The following is a 19,079-nucleotide window of genomic DNA, read 5'->3' on the forward strand; positions in this document are numbered from 1 at the left end:
TAAAAGTTTATGAGAATTTAATCTATCAGATTTAACAGTTAATTGAATATGAATCAATGAACAAGTAAATGTGATCTTGCTTTTATAAGAAAAAAGCTACTAAGTTCATAAATAAAATATAAAGATCCATAAGTTGAGAGGAAAAGGAAAAGCAAGAGCTGGATTCTAAGATCTATAACTTTAAGAAATTAAATATTGATTGAAATGTAAGTCATTGTAATCATCCCCACTAGCTGAATTCTCACATCTGAATGCTTACACACAAAGCAAAATGTTGCCCCGAACATACTAAACAAATAAAAGACTGTGTGGTGATTACTATACACGTGGTCGCTGCTGGAAGCATTCACACTGCACTCAAATCCAGGTGGGACGTTGCAGCATGTGCTATAAGTGAATCTCGGCTGTTCTCCTGTGGGGATCAGGTCTTTTTCTTAATTACTTTCCATACATTTTTCTTGCTTTAGCCAGAGACCTGGAGGCCCTCCCAGCCCAGATCCAATTCAGATGGATTCATAATGAACGTCATTAACCTATTGATCCACTTGTTTATTTACACTGCGGTATTTTTTCACAGTGTTGCAGACAGAAAACCCCTTTGTGTCTTATACTGAATAATATCAAGGCACGCAAACCTAGCCACTGATTGTTTAGGGTTAAGTTACTGAGTGATTTTAAAATAACAATTTTTTAAATTTACTTCCATGTAAAATGTTTTGTTTTAGGCAGAAATCCTTGAAAGATTGCTAGATGGGTGTTTAACAATGCTTTTGAGATATGTGAGTTGATTGGTTGGGAGTTTGGGTGGGCCTGGAATGCCATAGACTCAACTTTTTCCTTCCAACACATCTTCAGGAACAGATTCAGTTCACGTGGTGGAATGCTTGTACTTCCCTTCCCAGCACAGAGCGCTTCTCAGAGAGAGAAGGAAGGCTTCGCTTCTCTCTTGTCACTGGAACATTTAATTTCCCATTTGTTTTTCATCTCTGTGTGGGAAGTCTCCAGGGAGGATGATTGATTTGCCAAGAGATGTCTTCCATTCCAGGGCCTTGGGCAAGTCACTATATTTACCCCATTAGAAACTCACCTAGCCCCTTCAACAAAGGATGTCATTGTAGATATTGAGAAATGATTCCACTCTCCCTGCTCAAAGGACTGGCTTTGGGGCAGCTTTCTGAAGGTCAAGGTTCAGTTCATAGACTGTTAGTACATGTCTGAGCAGATGTGGATATTAGTTGTGTCATCCATGTTTTAACCCTTGATTTTATAGTGTGGAAACTTGATGGTCAGAGGAGGAAGCCAGGCCTTCCCATGGCACCCTATTAGGTACTATCAGTCCCAATGGGCCAGGCCTTGCTCCTCCTCACTGCCTCTACTGTATCTTACATTTATTATCATTATTATTTTGAGATGGGGTCTCGCTCTGTTGCCCCTGGAGTGCAGTGGCGCGATCTCGGCTCATTGCAACCTCCACCTCCCAGGTTCAAGCGATTCTCTTGCCTCAGCCTCCCAAGCAGCTGGGACTACAGGCATGTGCCACCACACCTGGATAATTTTGGTATTTTTTTTTTCTTTTTTTGAGACAGAGTTTCACTCTTGTTGCCCAGGCTGGAGTGCAATGGCACAATCTCAGCTCACTGCAACCTTCACTTCCCAGGTTGAAGAAATTCTCCTGTCTCAGCCTCCTGAGTAGCTGGGATTACAGGCACCTGCCACCATGCCCAGCTAATTTTTTGTATTTTTAGTAAAGATGGGGTTTTACCATGTTGGCCAGGCTGGTCACGAACTCCTGACCTTGTGACCAACCAGGCCTCAGCCTCCCAAAGTGCTGGGATTACAGACGTGAGCCACTGCACCTGGCCTGTATCTTACATTTATTAGAAGGTTTCTGGCCAGGCACAATGGCTCACCTCTGCAATCCCAGCACTTTGGGAGGCTGAGGAGAGCAGATTACTCAAGCTCAGGAGTTCAAGACCAGCCTGGGCAACATGATGAAACCCTGTCTCTACAAAAAATACAAAACTTGGCTAGATGTGGTGGCATGCACCTGTGGTCCTAGTTACTTAGGAGACTGAGGTAGGAGGACTGCCTGAACCCAGGAGGCAGAGGTTGCAGAAGCCAAGATCGTGCCACTGTACTCCAGCCTGGGTGACACAGTGAGACCCTGTCTCACACCGAAAAAAAAAAAAAAAGAAAACTACCTTTTAGTTTCCATGCTGGGGAACTTTGCACATGTGTCAAACGAGGACACTAAAGCCCAGATCAAGTAACTTGTCCAAGGATCCAAGCGTAATTCTGATGATGCCAGAGTCCTTGTTTGTGATGTAGGTTTATTGACTCCTACTTATTTAGAGCACATAACAAGTTATCAAGAAATTACCAACATAAAGATGAAAAGAAGAGAGGTTAATGCTGGTTCACCACAGAGACCCTGGAGTCCTTTACATGCAGAGGATTCATGCAGATAACTTAATTGCAGACTTTTTTTGTCTACAGTAGTAAAATCACTCAGTGAGTTTTCACTCTGACCTTGGGGGCCTAGAACCTGATCATCTTTGGGGGTTGATTTATCAGCTGAGACCCTGTGAGATTTCTCACACTCTGCCTGGAAGGAGAGAGAGGTCTCACGGGGTCTCAGTGTGAATGGAAGTCCTGAAGTGTGACACTGCCCAAACACCAGCATCCTTTGCCTCTGAAGGAGATGCCATTCTTGACTCTGGAACGACAGATGATCTCTCATCTTGAAATTTTTCTTTGCCTACCTCTGGCAAATTCTATGACTATGAATTGGGGTTGTGAACCCCAAAAATCTGAGACAGGTCTCAGTTAATTTAAAAAGTTCATTTTGCCAAGGTTGAAGACACAAGCCTGTGACACAGCCTCAGGAGGTCCTGGTGACATGTGCCCAAGGTGGTCAGAGCACAGTTTGCTTTTATACATTCTAGGGAGACATGAGACATCAATCAATATATGCAAGATGAACATGGGTTTGGTCTGGAAAGGCAGGACAACTCAAAGCAAAGGCAGAAAGCGGGGAGGGGGCATCCAGGTCATAGAGAGATCAGAGACAAATGGTTGGATTCTTTTTCATTTCTGATTAGCCTGTCCAAAGGAAGCAATCAGATATGCATTTATCACAGTGAGCAGAGGGGTGACTTTTAATAGAATGGGGGGGCAGGTTGGCCCTAAACAGTTCCCAGCTTGACTCTTCCCTTTAGCTTAGTGATTTGTGGACCCCAGGATTTATTTTCTGTTTCTGGCTTTAGAAAACTCTCAATCCCAGCTCTGGAAAATTGTATTCTTAGATCTGGGAAAACTTCTATTTAGGGCTCTGGAAAACCCTCCATTCCAAGGTGTAGGAAACATTCTCTTGTGATTAGAAAAAATACTCTGCCCAGGGTTCTAGAAAATACAGTGCTCCAAAATCTAGAAAATATTTCATCATGAAATCAGGAAAACCCATTGCACTTTGGCTGTGGCAAATTACCCCTAAACCTGTGGATGTCTGAGCCCAGTGTGTGCTGGCAAATGTTTAACAACAAGCCCTTGGCAGGAGTAGAGGAGCTGCTTATTGGTGATGTTTGCCAATTTCCCCTCCCACCATGGCTGACTTCGAGTTACCAAAGTGACATCACTGAAAGCAGATTTGGAAGAGGATGCCTGCAATTAACTCCTACAATTGCCAGAAGGAGCCAGCTCCATCATGCTACTGTTTTAGTCGCCTGAGAATGGAGGGCTCTGATCCATGACTGTGGCAGATTCTGAAACCCCGGATATGGAAGACTCTGAGGTCCTGAGTCTTGAGAAATCACAGCTCAGGGGTCTGAAGGACTCCCAAAGCCCTGGGCATGGAGGACTTCAAGCCATGCACATGGCTAACCACTTGTCACTTGATTTATGGCACTCCTCTCTAAACCAACAAGGTCAACTCAAAGACTTAAGAGGACATGAAAGGCAAGAATGTTCTGAAAAACTGACATTCCTAATGGCCGAATAGGTCCAGACAATATCTTGATAGCTCTAATAACATGTATATATTTAAAGCATTTCCTCCCATCTGGGAGGCCTAGAATTTGATCACCTGGGAGGTAAGGCCCATTTTCTAGCTGACACGTGAATGGAAATGGTGTTTACAGGCATTACACAAGATGGAACATGGGCTGAGGGGTAGTTTTGATGGGATATCATGGTGACTTTGGAGGTCCTAAGATGTTGCGCAGACTAGTAACAGGCTAGAGGGTTTAACTCAGGTGGAGGCATCTGTATCAAGGGCAAGTTTACATTTATAACTTCATAGTCCCTGGAGGGCTGGCCACGACACTTCCTGGTTTGGCACAGAAAAAAACCTGCACCCTTGGAACTAGTGGAGATGCCCCCCTGGTGCTAAGCAAAGCGACAATTCCATCATGCCTAGCTTAGAAGGCGCCCTGTGGTGGACTGTGAAACCCCCACCCCAGCTCTGAACAACGGCCAATCACAAGCTCTGGTACACACACAGTCTACTGTTTTAGAAAGTCTAGGGTCCTATCCCTGTCTCTGGAAAACACTTCTGCCTCCCCCAGGGAGAAGCCCCTCACGAATCCTGGTCCCAGAGGATTCTTGGTTTTGAGGAAGACCCAAGCGATGCTTCATTCCTGCCTTTAGAAAACATTTGGTCTCTGACTTTGGAGGGATCCTTCTGACAAATGGAGGAAAAAGCACTTTGTAAAACTAAAAAGCTCTGCCTGGAATGCTGCAGATGCTCAATAAACCTGTATGGAATGAAGGAGTGGTCCTGGGAGATCTTTGCAAACTGCAATGCACAGCACGATCCTCAGATATTATTCTTACTGTGACTAAATAAAGCAGTTATCAGGGTATTATGGGAAACTCCATATTTCTCCCTAACGAGATCTTTTTCTTGTGAGCTCTCACCAGCCCGAGAGCATAGGACCTGGCTCACAGTGGGCATCAATAAACGTTTGATAGATGAATGGATGCATGGATGGATAAATGAGGGCTGCATGGATGAATGAATGGCTGTGTGGATGATGAGTGAATGGAAGATAGAAGGAGTGGCTGCCACATTTGCCTACTCAACAGCCACCCCCCGCTTCTCCTGCCTTCTTCCTTGCTAAATGAATCCCAATTTTATTCCAGTCTCCGACAGCTTAGGAGAAGCCCCTCCACAGGCAATACATCTTGTTTAGTTTAAGGCCATCAAGACCATCTTTTTCCTTGCTACAGAGTTGTTTAGGAATAGCCATGGGATGCAATTCTGACCCAGGAGACATGAGGGAAAGTCCACTGAGGACCCTCCAGGAATATGTTCCTCATTAAAGGAACACAAACAGGAGACATTCCCTCTTCTGCCTTTGAACACTAATGTGTGAGGATAACATGCACAGAGATGGTGCAGCCATCTTGCAACCATGAGGAGATGAGAGAGAGGACATAAGCCTGACAATCTCAGAACCAGACAGCAAACATGTAGAAAGAGCCTGGGTCCTTGAAGCTTGTCACTGAACCACTGACTTAACCAATGTGTGTGGGTGGGCATCTGGATGAATGAATTGATGTATGGGCAGATAGTTGGGTGGATGGATGAATGGATGGGTAGGTGGGTAGATGAGTGGATGGGTACATGAATGGGTAGGTGGATAGATGGATGGGTGGGTGGATGAATGGGTTGGTGTGTGGATGGATAGGTGGGTGGATGGGTGGATGGGTGGGTGGATGGATGAATGGATGGGTAGGTGGGTAGATGGGTGGACAGATGAATGGGTGGGTGGATGGGTGGGTGGATGGGTGGGTGGATGGGTAGATGGATGAATGGATGGGTAGGTGGATGAGTGAATGGATGAGTGGATGGATAGATGGATGAGTGGATGGATGAGTGGATGGATGGATAATTGGGTGGATGGGTGGATTCTTGAGTAGGTTAGATGAGTGGGTGAATGGATGGATGAATGGATGGATGGAAGGATGGATGGATGGATGGATGGATGGATGGATGGATGGATGGATATCTGTGAGACATGTGAGGGTAGATGGTTAGGAGTGAATTCATGGAGATATACATATCCACATATATTAAATATAAAGGACTAACAGTGGTATTTTTGTTTTCCTCTGAAGAACACTCACTCCAAGACATTCAAGGTGAGAACTGGCTGAGGACAACTGAGCTTTTCCAGTACTTTCCTCCAAGCTTCATGCTCCCTCTCTACTTCATGCCCTGGTCCCACTTGTCAAGGCTGTTATCTGCCTTCAGTGCCTGTCACCTGTAAAGTCTTGTGCCCCCCTGACTCTTGTGCAGGGCCTTGCCCTGCCAGAGAAATGTTTGGTCTGTAAAGATGCTCAGGTAAGACAGCCTGGCACAGTGGACTCAGAGGGTCTTGAGTCCAAATACTGGCCCCACCTCTCATGAGCTCCCTTTCCATGGGCAGCCCCATAACCCACCTGAGCAGCCTTCTCATCTACAAAAGAAGAACAGAGTGCCATTAGTGGGTCTGCTATGAAGATCCAAGGGGATAATGTATGAAAGCGCCCAGCACCATGTGAAGCCCCCAGTATGTCCTCAACAAATGCTGAGTCCTCCTGAGTTCCTTCAGCCAGCTCAGCCACAGCTGGGCATGCATGCGCTGTGGCCAGGCAGCAGCCCACATACAAATACAAAGGAGACCTGACCTCTGTCCTATCCAACCATCCTGCTGCAAAACGCTGTCTTGAGGCATTGTTCTTTGGAGCCAGCCAAGGGCTTGCGGAAGGACTATAGGAAACTGAGCAAACCTCAATTGCTTCCTCCTTTCTTGTGCCACTGGATCTGGCAGGGCAGGTCAGCAACTGGGAACCTCAGGATCTTGCAGGTTGAGATCTGACAGTGGACAGCTGGCTCAGCAGGCTGGGCCCGGGCCAGCCCAGGGTTGCAACCTCACATCCTGCAGCTTCTGGTGCCCTCTTGGACAGAGACAAATGATCTCAGCTCTCCAACTCCAATTCTGCTTCTCCTTGGGATATTCCCTAAGGCCTGAGATCACCACCATGCCCCATTACCTCCTCCGCTCTTTATCCTCAATACCTCTCATGATCTATCCTCTTGTCCCTCTCCTTTCCTCTCGCTCACTTGTGGCTCCGACTGCGGTACTACCCACGGCACTGCTGCTCCAAGCCTTCCCTCCCCTCGGGCCTCTGCGCAGGCTGTTCTCCCTGGCTTATTTATTCCTTCCTGCCTTGTCCTTCATCTGCTAACACCCACACTATGTGTCAAGTATGCCAGGAAAACCTTCTGGGTTCCCACCCAGGTCAGGACCACACACAGGACTCTGAAGCCCAGCATTTACTGCACGTGTCACAGTGTCCTTCTAGATCTATCTCCCCAGCTAAACTGAGCACTCCTCGACATAGAGATCATATCTCGTGGATCTCTGCAGCACCAGTGTATAAAATGGTGCCCATTCATTCTTTCATTCACTGAATGCATATTCTGATGCATCCAAGAGGTCCTCTCTTTATTGTGGACATGTAACTGTGTGATGATGGTGACAATGCCTTTAGCTTATCCTTGGTCCTGTATGCTTTTCAAAGCCCTGGGACTTCCTCCTCTCATTAGGACAAAGCTCTCAAACAGATTGACTCTTGGCTCTGAGAATGATTAACTCTCTGTTCTTGGGCAAGTTACTGAACCCCTCATGAGCCTTAGTTTCCTGATCTGTCACTCATTCACAAACATTTAGAAAGACTTCAGGAGGTTCTGTCCCAGGGGATACCAACATGAGTCAAAAACTGTCTTGGTCTTTGCAGAAATCTCAGTTCAGACAAAGACAGCTTTCGACAGCTCAACCCTTAGGACAGTAAAGACCCCACCAAGGGCTGGGGAGGGGGGGCACACAGAGTCATTTGATCCACCTGGAGGAAGACTTCCAGTGACGCCTTGGTCAACCCTGTTTGGAGGATTAAATGGTATGTCATTTGTGACGTAGAAGGAGCTCCGCAGCACGTGTGAAAAAGTCCAGCACGGCGTCAAGCACAGGGTGGGTGCACACCGAGTCTCAGCTCTCCATGCAACCAGGACGGGGGTGTGACAGACTCGAAGCCCCCTGCAAGCCAGCCCAAGGCCCTGCCCACACTCCTCAGATGCCCCCACAGGCTGGTCTCTCCTCCCATGGTGACTGGGATACCTGTCAGAGCACAGACCATCTCCAACCCCAGACGGCTCTCCTGAGACACTTCATTACCACACTTCACTCGGAAGTTGATAAATAAAGGTAATTGTAGAAAATTAGACTCTCCTCTCTTCCAACATAGTAATTGGCACGAGATGCATATCCTTTCTAACACATCATTTTGCCAGGCATATTTGAAGCTTTCCATCTTGGCCCCCTCACACAGTGCAGGAAGAGTAATGGCTCAGAAGCCACTGCTATGACATGCCAGAAGCCAGCAGACAGCCCCCATGAGGCCCTGACTAATCACTGTAGATGCCTCCTGTCACATGCTGGGAGGGTCCCTAAGTAGAGCATGCCCTCATGACCACCATCATCAATCACATCGTCATCACGCTCCCCAGAGTGCTGCGTGAGGGAGAAGCACATGACATTTGGAAGCTGAGGATCCAATTTCAAATCCCAGCTTGTCACCAACTTGCTGTGTGACCTTGGACAAAGTGCTTGCCCTCTCTGAGCCTCGGTTACCCCCAGGTAGGAATCATTATCCTTAATGCAATCAAATAAAACAACACATGACAACACTTCCTAACAGACCAGGCAGATAGCACCTGAGTGCTTCCTACCCTTACTGCCAGCCTCTACCCACATAACTGGCAAAGCAAAACCTGCCCAAAGAGGAGGAAAGGAAGATGGTGAAGATGCGCACACCCTTCTCCTGGTACATAGGAAGCTCAGAATTAAACGTTAGGATCCAGACGCACAAGAGCAAATGTAGCTCCCTTATACTTCTTTTTTTTTTTTTTTTGAGATGGAGTTTGGCTGTTGTTACCCAGACTGGAGTGCAATGGCGCGATCTCGGCTCACCGCAACCTCCGCCTCCTCTCAAGTAGCTGGGATTACAGGCGCGCACCACCATGCCCAGCTAATTTTTGTATTTTTAGTAGAGACAGGGTTTCACCTTGTTGACCAGGATGGTCTCGATCTCTTGACCTCGTGATCCATCCACCTCGGCCTCCCAAAGAGCTGGGATTGTAGGCGTGAGCCACCGTGCCCAGCCTCCCTTATACTTCTTACACATGATTTCATCTGGCGCTCCAGGATCCATCCCACTGCTGGGGCACTGGGGTAGAAGAGGGGACTCCTTGGCAAATTCATCACCAGTTAAATAGGGCTCTGTCCCTCCTGTTTAATATGGTCTCTCTGGTGTTTACACCATGGCCTGGGGTGATGCTCAGTGTTTCAAGATTTCTCCTTCTTGTCCTTCCAAATATGGCAGCTTAAATGTGTGGGTGATCTGGCTGCGACATCTGTCACCCCCCTGATTGCCAGGGTTATTCAGCTGATCTGGCTAACTATGCGGGTGTCCCCTTCCTCCCTCGCCGCCACCCTTGCATGTTCCTCCCGAAGCTTCAAACTCAGTCTAAGAAGACAACCATCCCCGATACAGGAGGACCGTTCTTCAGTCAAGGGGACATGAGTAGCTGCACTCTTCTTCTGGAACCTTCCAACAAGCTCTCAAGGTCCAAATATGGCAGCCAGGGAAGAGGCAGGTGGAGAAAGCTGGGCGTCTCCTGGGAGCAGTGGGTGGGGTCTCCTGTGGCTGTGTTACACACCTGGCCCCCTACAGCACCCATTCAGGGCCCCTCTTCCTTCTCCTCTCAATACTGGCCACAGTCCCCACTGGCTCCATCAGCCATGCATTCCATGACCAGGTCTCACCAACCTGGTCCTGAGCCGGCCTTTCCTACTGTGGCCCCGGGAGCTCCTCCCCTTTCCCCCTGGCCACAAAGTGTCCCGCTCTGCTGACCTCTTAATCCCAGGTGCAGTCTGGAGTTTTGGGTCACCTGGCACAGGTCATGAGGACCCCACAGTACCCAATCAGCCTCACCTAACCAGCTCCCTCTTTCTACTCACGTTGCGTTTCCACCCCTGCAATCCCAACTCCTTCCCCACACTGGGTAAGTGGCAAAGTGGATATTCTAGGACCCTGTCCAGGGTTTCTAGTATCTGTGGTCTCATCCCCACCAGGGGCAGATGCCCAGGAGGGTGGGCCCTCAGGGCTCTCCTTGGGACCCACACGTGTCCTCTCCCTGGCCCCTCTTCACCAGAATCCTTGTCTCCCGCACTGTGTCGGCAGACCCTCTGCTTGCTCATCTTGTCCAGTGGGAACTTCCCTTTCCATCTCCTTCATCCTCTCCACACTCCTCCTATGATCTCGGAGTCTGCCAGGCTGGGCTCTTGATATGCAAAGAGGGCTTTGGGGACTTAGAAAGCCTTTCCCCTCTCTCAACAAAGCCTGGCTTTCAAGACCATTATCTGGCTAAAGACTGCAGGATCCTATTCCGTCAAAAGCTGAACATCAATTCTTTCCTTTTGTACTCCTGATCCCCAATCCTATTGCTCTATAAGACCCTGGATGCCTGTGGCTGAAAAGGAAAAGTGGCATAAAAGCAGTTCAGAAACACACAGGTACATTAAAAATATCTATCATTCCTGTTACACCAGACTCTCTGGATGTCAGTGCACAAAGAGGCCTTGGAGAGAACCTCACCCATCTTCTTCCCCCAGCCACGTTAGAGGCCCAGAGACGGCAGAGATGGGGCGCAACCCACACAGCAAGGCAGTGGCTGAGCCGGAATGAGAAGACATGGTGCCTAATGCCTGGTTAAAGGTTTTTCCCATGATGGCTCCACCAGGGAAAGAGGTGCAGGCCATTCCCTTATGGAGCACCCTGCATCTGAGCACCTTCCAGAACTCTGTGAAGCAGGGGTCAAGTCTGTCTTGCTCGCCAGTGCACCCCCATCACTGAGCCCGGGGTCTAGAATGCAGTGACAGGGACGTCTCAACCCATGTTCCCACTTCACTGCTCTGTGTTCCGTGCCAGTCATGTCAAAGGCGTTTGAACCAGAGCAACTCCATCTTGAATAGGGACTAGGTAAAACGAGGTTGAGACCCACTGGACTGCATTCCCAGACAGTTAAGTTACTCTAAGTCACAGGATGAGATAGGAGGTTGGCACAAGATACAAGTCATAAAGACCTTACTGATTAAACAGGTTGCAGTAAAGAAGGCGCTCAAAACCCACCAAGACCAAGATGGCATTGAGAGTGACCTCGGGTCGTCCTCACTGCTACACTTCCACCAGTGCCGTGACAGTTTACAAATGCCATGGCAATGTCAGGAAGTGGTCCCATACAGTCTAAAATGGGGAGGCATGAATAATCCACCTCTTGTTTGGTATATAATCAAGAAATAACCATCAGATGGGCAAGCAGCAGCTCTCGGGGCTGCTCTAGGGAGTAGACATTCTTTATGCCTTTACTTTCCTAATAAACTCGCTTTCACTTTACCGTAGGAACTTGTCCTGAATTCTTTCTTGCACGAGATCCAAGAACCCTGCATTGGGGTCTGGAATGGACCCCTTTCCTATAACAGTCACAGTGAATTCCTCTATCCAGGCACCTCACAGGCACTCCCTGTCTGCACCTGTGTTCAGGGGACTGGATGCCACCTGAGAAGGAATCCTCCCGCCTGCCAGCCCCTTGCTCCACACGAGGCACTGTGGGGTGCCTTTACCCCACCCTGCTGTCCTCAGCTTCAGTCCACCATGGTCTCTCTGAGCCTCACTTTCCTTGCTGTCTCCAGAATGGTTTGACTGGATGTGGCTTTTAGACATTTCTTAGCAGCAGAAAAACAGAGCTTCTCTTTAGTAAGCAAGGACATGAGGTCCTCCTGTAACGCCTGGAAAGCTGAGAGGTAGGCACACACATCTGTTGTCTGAATCAGTGGTTTTGGCTTTACGGCTCCCCTAAAGCACAGATGCACAGAATTTGAAAATCAACTAGATATTTCCTCAGGGTTCTTGCAACACCAACTTGATTAAAATTTAAGAATCAGACAATCTAGACACAAATAAGGAAGAATTACATCAGCTACAAGCAACAAAATTAAAAACAAACAAGAAAAACCCTGAGCTTTAAATCAAAGAGGGGTGAGGGGTGTTCCCTCCCAACACGAAGTCCAGCAGAAGGCAGACCCTGCCTGGGAGAAGCACACCCCAAAGCCATCAAGCACCCTCCCCACCTCCACTCAGCCATCTTCCACCTGGTGCTTCCTCCTCAGATTCGTGGCCTCAGGACCACAAAGAGGCTGCTCTGGTGCCAGCATCTTGCCTGTGTTCTGGGCAGGAAGAAGGGGACTGGCAAGGAGCCAAAAGCCTACCCCAGCTGGGTGGCCTCCCTTTAAAGACTCTCCTGAAGACATCCAGTGAATCTGCTCAGATCGCATGGGCTAGAACGTGTCCCAATATACCAGGGAGATGGGGAGAAACACAGTTTTGGTTTTTTAATCGGGGCGTCTTGCCACCTTGAAGAAAGTCTGGGCTCCACAAGTAAAAATGAAGATGGTGGCGAGCAACTGGGTCCACCCCAGGGGGCCTGAGGTCAGCCCCGGCCTGCCGTTAAGCTGTTGTGTGGTTGGGGCATGTCCCTTCCCCTCTCTAGCCTCAATTTCCCCATTTAAAAATGGGAGAACTGGGCCAGATACTATGGGACTTTATCCAGCTCTGCCTACCTGGTGCAAATCTTGCTGCTCCTTACCAGCTGTGTGACCTGGGTGGCTATTGGACAACCCTTTGGCTCAGTTTCCTCATCTTTAAATAGGGGTAATCATGGAGCTGCCCCATAGGGTTCGGAGGACTAGACAGGCTGATACTTGTAGGGTGCTGAGCAGAGTCTCACAGGAAGGCAGAGACAAAGCCATCAGCACCGCTGCCATGCTAAGCTCTGAGAGTCCACGAGTCCTGAGTTCTGCTTCTGTGCGCCTCTGAGTCCTGGGTGACTGGAGGCAGGCCTTCCCCTCTTGGGGCCCAGCAGGTCTGAGAGTTGCCTTCAGAAACTGGACCTGGCTTAACAGGACAGTGAATCCCTTGCTGGGCTGGGAGCAGGGACAGGAGAGGACAGAGTCAACTGGTTTCCTGCAACCGGGGCAGTGACCTGGGCAGCAGGGACTTCCTGTTTCCCGGAGGGAATCCGGGCCACTGTGTCCAGCCCACCCCTCCCCTCCCCACAGCTCCCCTCTGTAAAGAAGGAAACTGTCGCTGGGGCAACCTTCCCTGCGTCATCTTCCCCGGGCGGGCGGGGCGGCCCTGTGTGGGTGAGAAAAGCACCAGCGACAATCACCCTTTGTCTCCAGCTCAGCTGCTCCCAAACTGCTTTTTGACCTTGTCCTTGTCTCAGCCCTGAGAGCCTCCTGCCCATTTTCCAGATGAGGAAACTGTGGCCCAAGGAGGTGAGGTGACTTGCCCCAGGTCATAGGTTACAAGGCTGGTGAGAAGTAAGGCTGGGATTAGAACCTGAGTCTTCTGAAAACATTGGCACTCAGTGGACTCTCAGTCAGGGCCCCTGAGACACTGTCAGAGCCTGGAGCTTGACCCTCTGGTGCCCTGATGACCTAGATGTGATCCTCAGCCACTGTCGCCTCCCTGGCTGGTTCCCTGAGGAAGGAGGCTTGGGGTCTCCTGCAAAACCCCTTTGTCTTTAACATGTTCCCACTGTCCAGCCTCATGACACTTGTCCCTGGGGACACAGAGACCAGACAGAACCACTCCACAAAACCTAGGCACAAACAGCTGTAACTCAATATGGCCAGTCTGACATGCCATGGGCTAGGAGCAAAGGCCTTGCATCCCCAGGTACAAATCCTGACCTTGGTACTTACTGGCTGTGTGCCTTAGGCTGGTGACTTAACCTCTCTGAGCTTCTGCTTCCTCACCCATGAAATGGAGATCATGTTAGTTCCCTAGTGCTGCCATAAACAAACTGCCACAAACTTGTTGACTTCAGATGACAGATCTAAATCTCTCAGTCCTGGGGCCTAAAGTCTGAAGACGAGATTTTTGGCAGAGTTGGCTCCTTCTTGGGGCTCTGGGGGAAATGAGGTCCATGCTTCTCTTCAGCTTCGATGATCTTGACATTCCTTGGTTTGTGGCTGCACACCTCCCATCTCTGCCCCCATCTTCATCCTCCCTCTGTCTAGGCGTCATCCCAATGTCCCTCTTCTTAGAAGGACATCAGTCAGTGGATGAGGGCCCACTCTAATCCACTGTGACTTCGTTTTGACTTGATGACACCTGCAAAGACCCTATTTCCAAATAAGGTCACAATCACAGGCAGCAGGGGTTAGAATGTGAGCTTGATTTTCTGGGGAACAGAGTCACAACACTGCTGTGAATGTGGTGTGGATCATACAGGTAATTCTTATCTAAACCGTCCAGCCCCTAGTCAAACTCCCAGAAAGTCCTCCGACAGTAGAGGCGACCAGCCCCAGCTTTGACTGTCCGCCTGGTGCCCAGCTCCTCCGGGTCTGAAATCCTGACTCATGCCCCCGAGGGCTCCCAAAGGCTGCACTAATAATAAGAGCCATTTTTTTTTTTTTTTTTTTTTTGAGTCAAGGTCTCACTCTGTCACCCAGGTTGGAGTGCAGTGGTGTAACCTCAGCTCACTGCAGCCTCCGCCTCCCAGGCTCAAGCGATTCTCCCACCTCAGCCTTCCAAGCACGAGGCAGGTGCACACCACCATGCCCAGCGAATTTTTGCATTTTTTGTACAGACAGGGTTTTGCCATGTTGCCCAGGCTGATATCTATTGCCCAGTTCATATCTATTGAGCACTTGCTATATGCCAGGCACTGTGTAGACACCAAACAAATATCTCATTCTGTCCTGATAACAATCTTGTGAGGTTGCACCTACTCTTATCACCTATTCTTATCTAAAGGAGAAAACAGATTCAGAGAGGTTTAGCTACTTGCCTGGGGTCACCAGCTAGAAAGTTACAGCACTCCTCAAACCTACTGCGTCTGGCTTGGAGCTCTCAACTCTATAGCCTTCCTGCCTCTTGAACAGCAGCCCTCAAGTGCACACCACCAACCCACCTCCATGTCTGCTTGTCCTCTTGCCTGTTGCTGCAGCTGTCCCCAAGCATCTTTCTCAGGAGGTCCCGCCTGACCCTTGCCTCTGTTCCTCCCACGGCTGAGCCTGCCTGCTCGTGGCTGCACACATCACCTCCAGCCAGGGCTCTCCAAGGAGAGGCTACATTTTAAGAGGCACAGGTGGAGGAGAGGACCCCAGTCCAGGCAGGAAAACAGCACCGATGTGGAGTCTGGAAGGAGTGAGACATGGGGCCACAGGAAGTGGATGCTGGGTACAGATGAAGGAGAGAAGGTGGGAAGGCAGGTTGAAGCCTGGTTGTGAAGGGCCCTGAAGGCCACACTAAAGTTTCTGATTGGGACCCTGGCAGGTGAAGGGGCACATGGAAGGGGATGGGAGCAGGGCAGGAACAGGGTCAGGCTAGTACAGAAGAAACCCTCCTCCAGCACCACAGACTGGGCAGGGTGGCAGGGAGCACCTGGAGGTGGTCCCCAGAGAGAAAGCTATCTCTGACTTGGCTACTGATCAGGGGCTTGTGGGCTGAGGCCCTGCTATGGCGCCTGCAGCCCTGCATGTGTGCAGACCACCCGCCTGTGCTGTCTCATCACCAGGACAGTCCCCAGCCTGGGTGACCGTGTCTGTCCTCATTAGATGGATGTCCTCATTAGTTAGCAGGTGTAGAGGTGACCTGAGAGCAGGGGCCCTGCCCCCGCCCCATCCTGAGCTGGGCCTCCCAGAACAGGACAGGTACTGTAAGAGCTAAGATCACATTTATTGAGCAGCGACTGTGTGTCTGGTGCTGTTTTAAGCATTCGCTGTGGATTAATTTATTTACTCTGATGATGCAACCCTGCGAAGCAGGTGCAATTATTATTCCCATTTTATAGATAAGAAAACTGAGGTTAGGAGAATCGCCAAGGTCACATTTGCTAAGTGCTGGGGCTCAACTTGGAGCATACACCCAGGTCCAGAACAAACTCAATGCACCTGGGAGGGGCTGAGAGAGCTGGAGCTGGACGGATTTGGGATGGAACAAAAGTCAGTGTAGCTGTGACTCTGAGTGCCAGCCACAAAGGAGGGGTAGCATCTCAACGGGGGCCAGCTCCAACCCCAGTGCCTGCCACTACAAAAGCTTCTCTGCCCAAACTCCCCAACTTAGACATAATCCCCAGGTAGAAGATCCCAAAATGATTAAGATTATGTTTCTGCTACACTCAGCAAAATGGGGGCTCAAAATAGAAATCCAGGTCAGAATTAAAAAGAAAGTTACACTTCTTATGCATCAATGTTGTGACTTCATACCTGATATGCTGTCATTGAACCCATTGTACAGATGGGGAAATTGAGACTTAGAATAAGCAGTGAAGATGGGTATGGATGACCTCCAGGTCCCCAGCAGTGAGCTCACACTTCACCCATTCAGCTTGAGTAAACCTGACATACAGTGCAACAAAGTGGGGCTCAATACTCTGACAGTTCCTGGGTTCCAGATCTGTCTCTGTCCCTTGGTCACTGTTGAATAGATTGCCTCTCTGAACCTCAGTTTCCATGTCTGTGAGATGGACTAGTAATGCCCTCCTTCATTAATTCACTCCACATACATTTATGGAGCATCTACTATGTGCCAGGCATTGCACTAGGAGCTGGGGACACAGCAATGAATAAACTTTTGGGGGTATGTCAGGATCTACCTGATAAATGATGGGCCATTCCCTCTGCCTTCCCCACCCTGTGGGTGTGCCCCACAGCACCTGCAGGGTATAGTAATGTAAATACCTATCATGGTGGCCCTACGATGCCCTGGCTAGAAGACTGCGGTGCTCGTGGAGTGCTTTCTGAGAGGGAAGACAGCTGGATGAGGCTCCAATGCCTCATTGTTTTCCAAAACTTTTGTCCTGCAGGGCCAGACTGCTATCCTGCTGTCAGAGGTGTGGCCTCAGGAGTGGAAATAGAAGTTGCAGGGTGAGGCTGGCTCTTAGCCACTGTTTGGGCACAGGAAAACATTTTCATGTGGGGAGGGGAAACCCCGGGAATCCACCCCAGCCAGCCATCTGGAGGGTAGCCCCATCCAGAGCCAGCCCTGGGCAGGGTGATGGGAGACAGGTGTGTGTGTGTGTGTGTGTGTGTGTGTGTGTGTGTGTTCATGTGGATCTGTAACTCTGTGTGGATCTGCATGTGTTTGTGGGTGTACACCTCAATATTACTAAGTCCCAGACGGGAGGAGTACCCCAGACCTTCCTATACACAGTCACACTGAGGCAGGCACACACAATCCATATACAAAGACCCCACCCAGACACACAGACAGATACATATGCATATACTCAAGCATCCACAGTCACAGTCACACCACACATCCACAGTCTTCTGGGTACATAGATGTATATGTATACACAGACACATGCCCGTAAGCACAGACACACACACACACAAACATGCCTTCACACAAGGACATACACAGAGACACATGCAGACACCCAAAAGCTGATGGGACCAAAGCCCAGGGAGGAAGGCCAGAGTGGGAGGTGGTAACCAAAGGCAGGCAGCGCACGCCCGAGGGCTCCCAGCCTAGGATGTAGCTATACGGGTCCCTCACTGGAGTGCAGAGTGAGATGTACCTGAAGAGAGGGCCTCAGCAGAAACACTGGGCCCAGAGGAAGGAGCAACCAGCCCTGCTGGATGGGAGTGAGATCAGGAAGGACTTCCCAGAGGCAGTGACAGAGGCTTTAGAAAAGAGCCTAGGCTGGATATGGTTCAGGCCTATAATTTCAACACTTTGGGAGGCCATGGCAAGAGGATCGCTTGAGCCCAAGAGTTGGAGACCGGCCTGGGCAAGACCAGTCATAGCAAGACCCTGACTCTACAAAAAATATTCTTTATTTAGCCAGGCGGTGTGGTGCATGCCTGTGGTCCCAGCTACTAGAGAGGCTGAAGCCAGAGGACCATGTGTGCCCAGGAGTCCAAGGCTGCAGTGGGCTGTGGTTGTGGCACTGCACTCAGCCTGGGCAACAGAGTGAGACCCTTTCTCTAATAAATAAATAAATAAGACCCAGAAGACCAGAGAGAGGAAGAGGGGGCAGGGCGTGTCTTGGAGTGTGCTCAAAGGTCACACCTCATGCACCTATCAGCCTCTCCCTGGACCAGGTCCTCCCCATCATTCCTCCCATCTCCAGCCATTGTCTGCCATCCTGCCATGAGTCCCCTATTCTATTCCATAGGTACAGTCAGCATTGATGGCTGTTGGCCACCCAGAAACCCTATCCCTATTCTCTAGGTAACAGAAAAATTCTTCCTCTCTTAGAGAACTTTCTTCTCCCTTATTACCTGTGGCGGGCACAATCCTAGGACCCCTGGGATTTTACATGTGGCTGCTGGAAGAGAGAGGCTGTGGGTCTCCTGTCTGACAAACTGACAGAATGTGACCCCAAACTGCCTGTGGCCATGTCTACCTCCCGCCCGTGGCGTGGAGGGAGGCTGCCTGGAATGGAAGAGACAGAAGCCAACAGAGTGGAGAGGGTAAGGTCCTAACTGATCCAGGTGTGCCTGAGCCACCACCATCCTGTTCCTGCCAGGGTGAGAGCCTGGGCAGCCCTTTTTTTTTTTTTTTTTTTTTTTTTTTCGAGGCAGAGTCTTACGCTTGTCTCCCAGGCTGGAGTACAATGGCCTGATCTTAGCTCACTGCAGCCTCCACCTCCCAGGTTCAAGCAATTCTCCTGCCTCAACCTCCCAAGTAACTGGGATTACAGGCGCCAGCCACCACATCTGGCTAATTTTTGTATTTTTGGTAGAGACAGGGTTTCGCCATGGTGGCCACGCTGGTCTCGAACTTCTGACCTCATGATCTGGCCTCCCAAAGTGCTGGGATTACAGGCATGAGTCACCACCCTTGGCCCAGTGCAGCCCATTTTTCATGTATTCTGGTTTGATCTGGTACCAAAACCTAGAAGAGACCTGACTAGCAGACCCCTTCTTCATTCTGTCTCCCATCTGTCCTTGCCCCATCAT

At 49.7% G+C, this 19,079-nt stretch overlaps 1 protein-coding gene across 1 annotated transcript in view; it reads right to left on the reverse strand.

The window, feature by feature from the left end:
• Positions 1–19,079, reverse strand: part of SDC3 (syndecan 3) — a 94,173-nt gene that overhangs the window by 23,020 nt on the left and 52,074 nt on the right. The gene's annotated exons all lie outside the window — the stretch shown is intronic.

Source organism: Callithrix jacchus, chromosome 7 (assembly GCF_049354715.1).
Source record: "Callithrix jacchus isolate 240 chromosome 7, calJac240_pri, whole genome shotgun sequence".
NCBI lineage: Eukaryota > Metazoa > Chordata > Mammalia > Primates > Cebidae > Callithrix > Callithrix jacchus.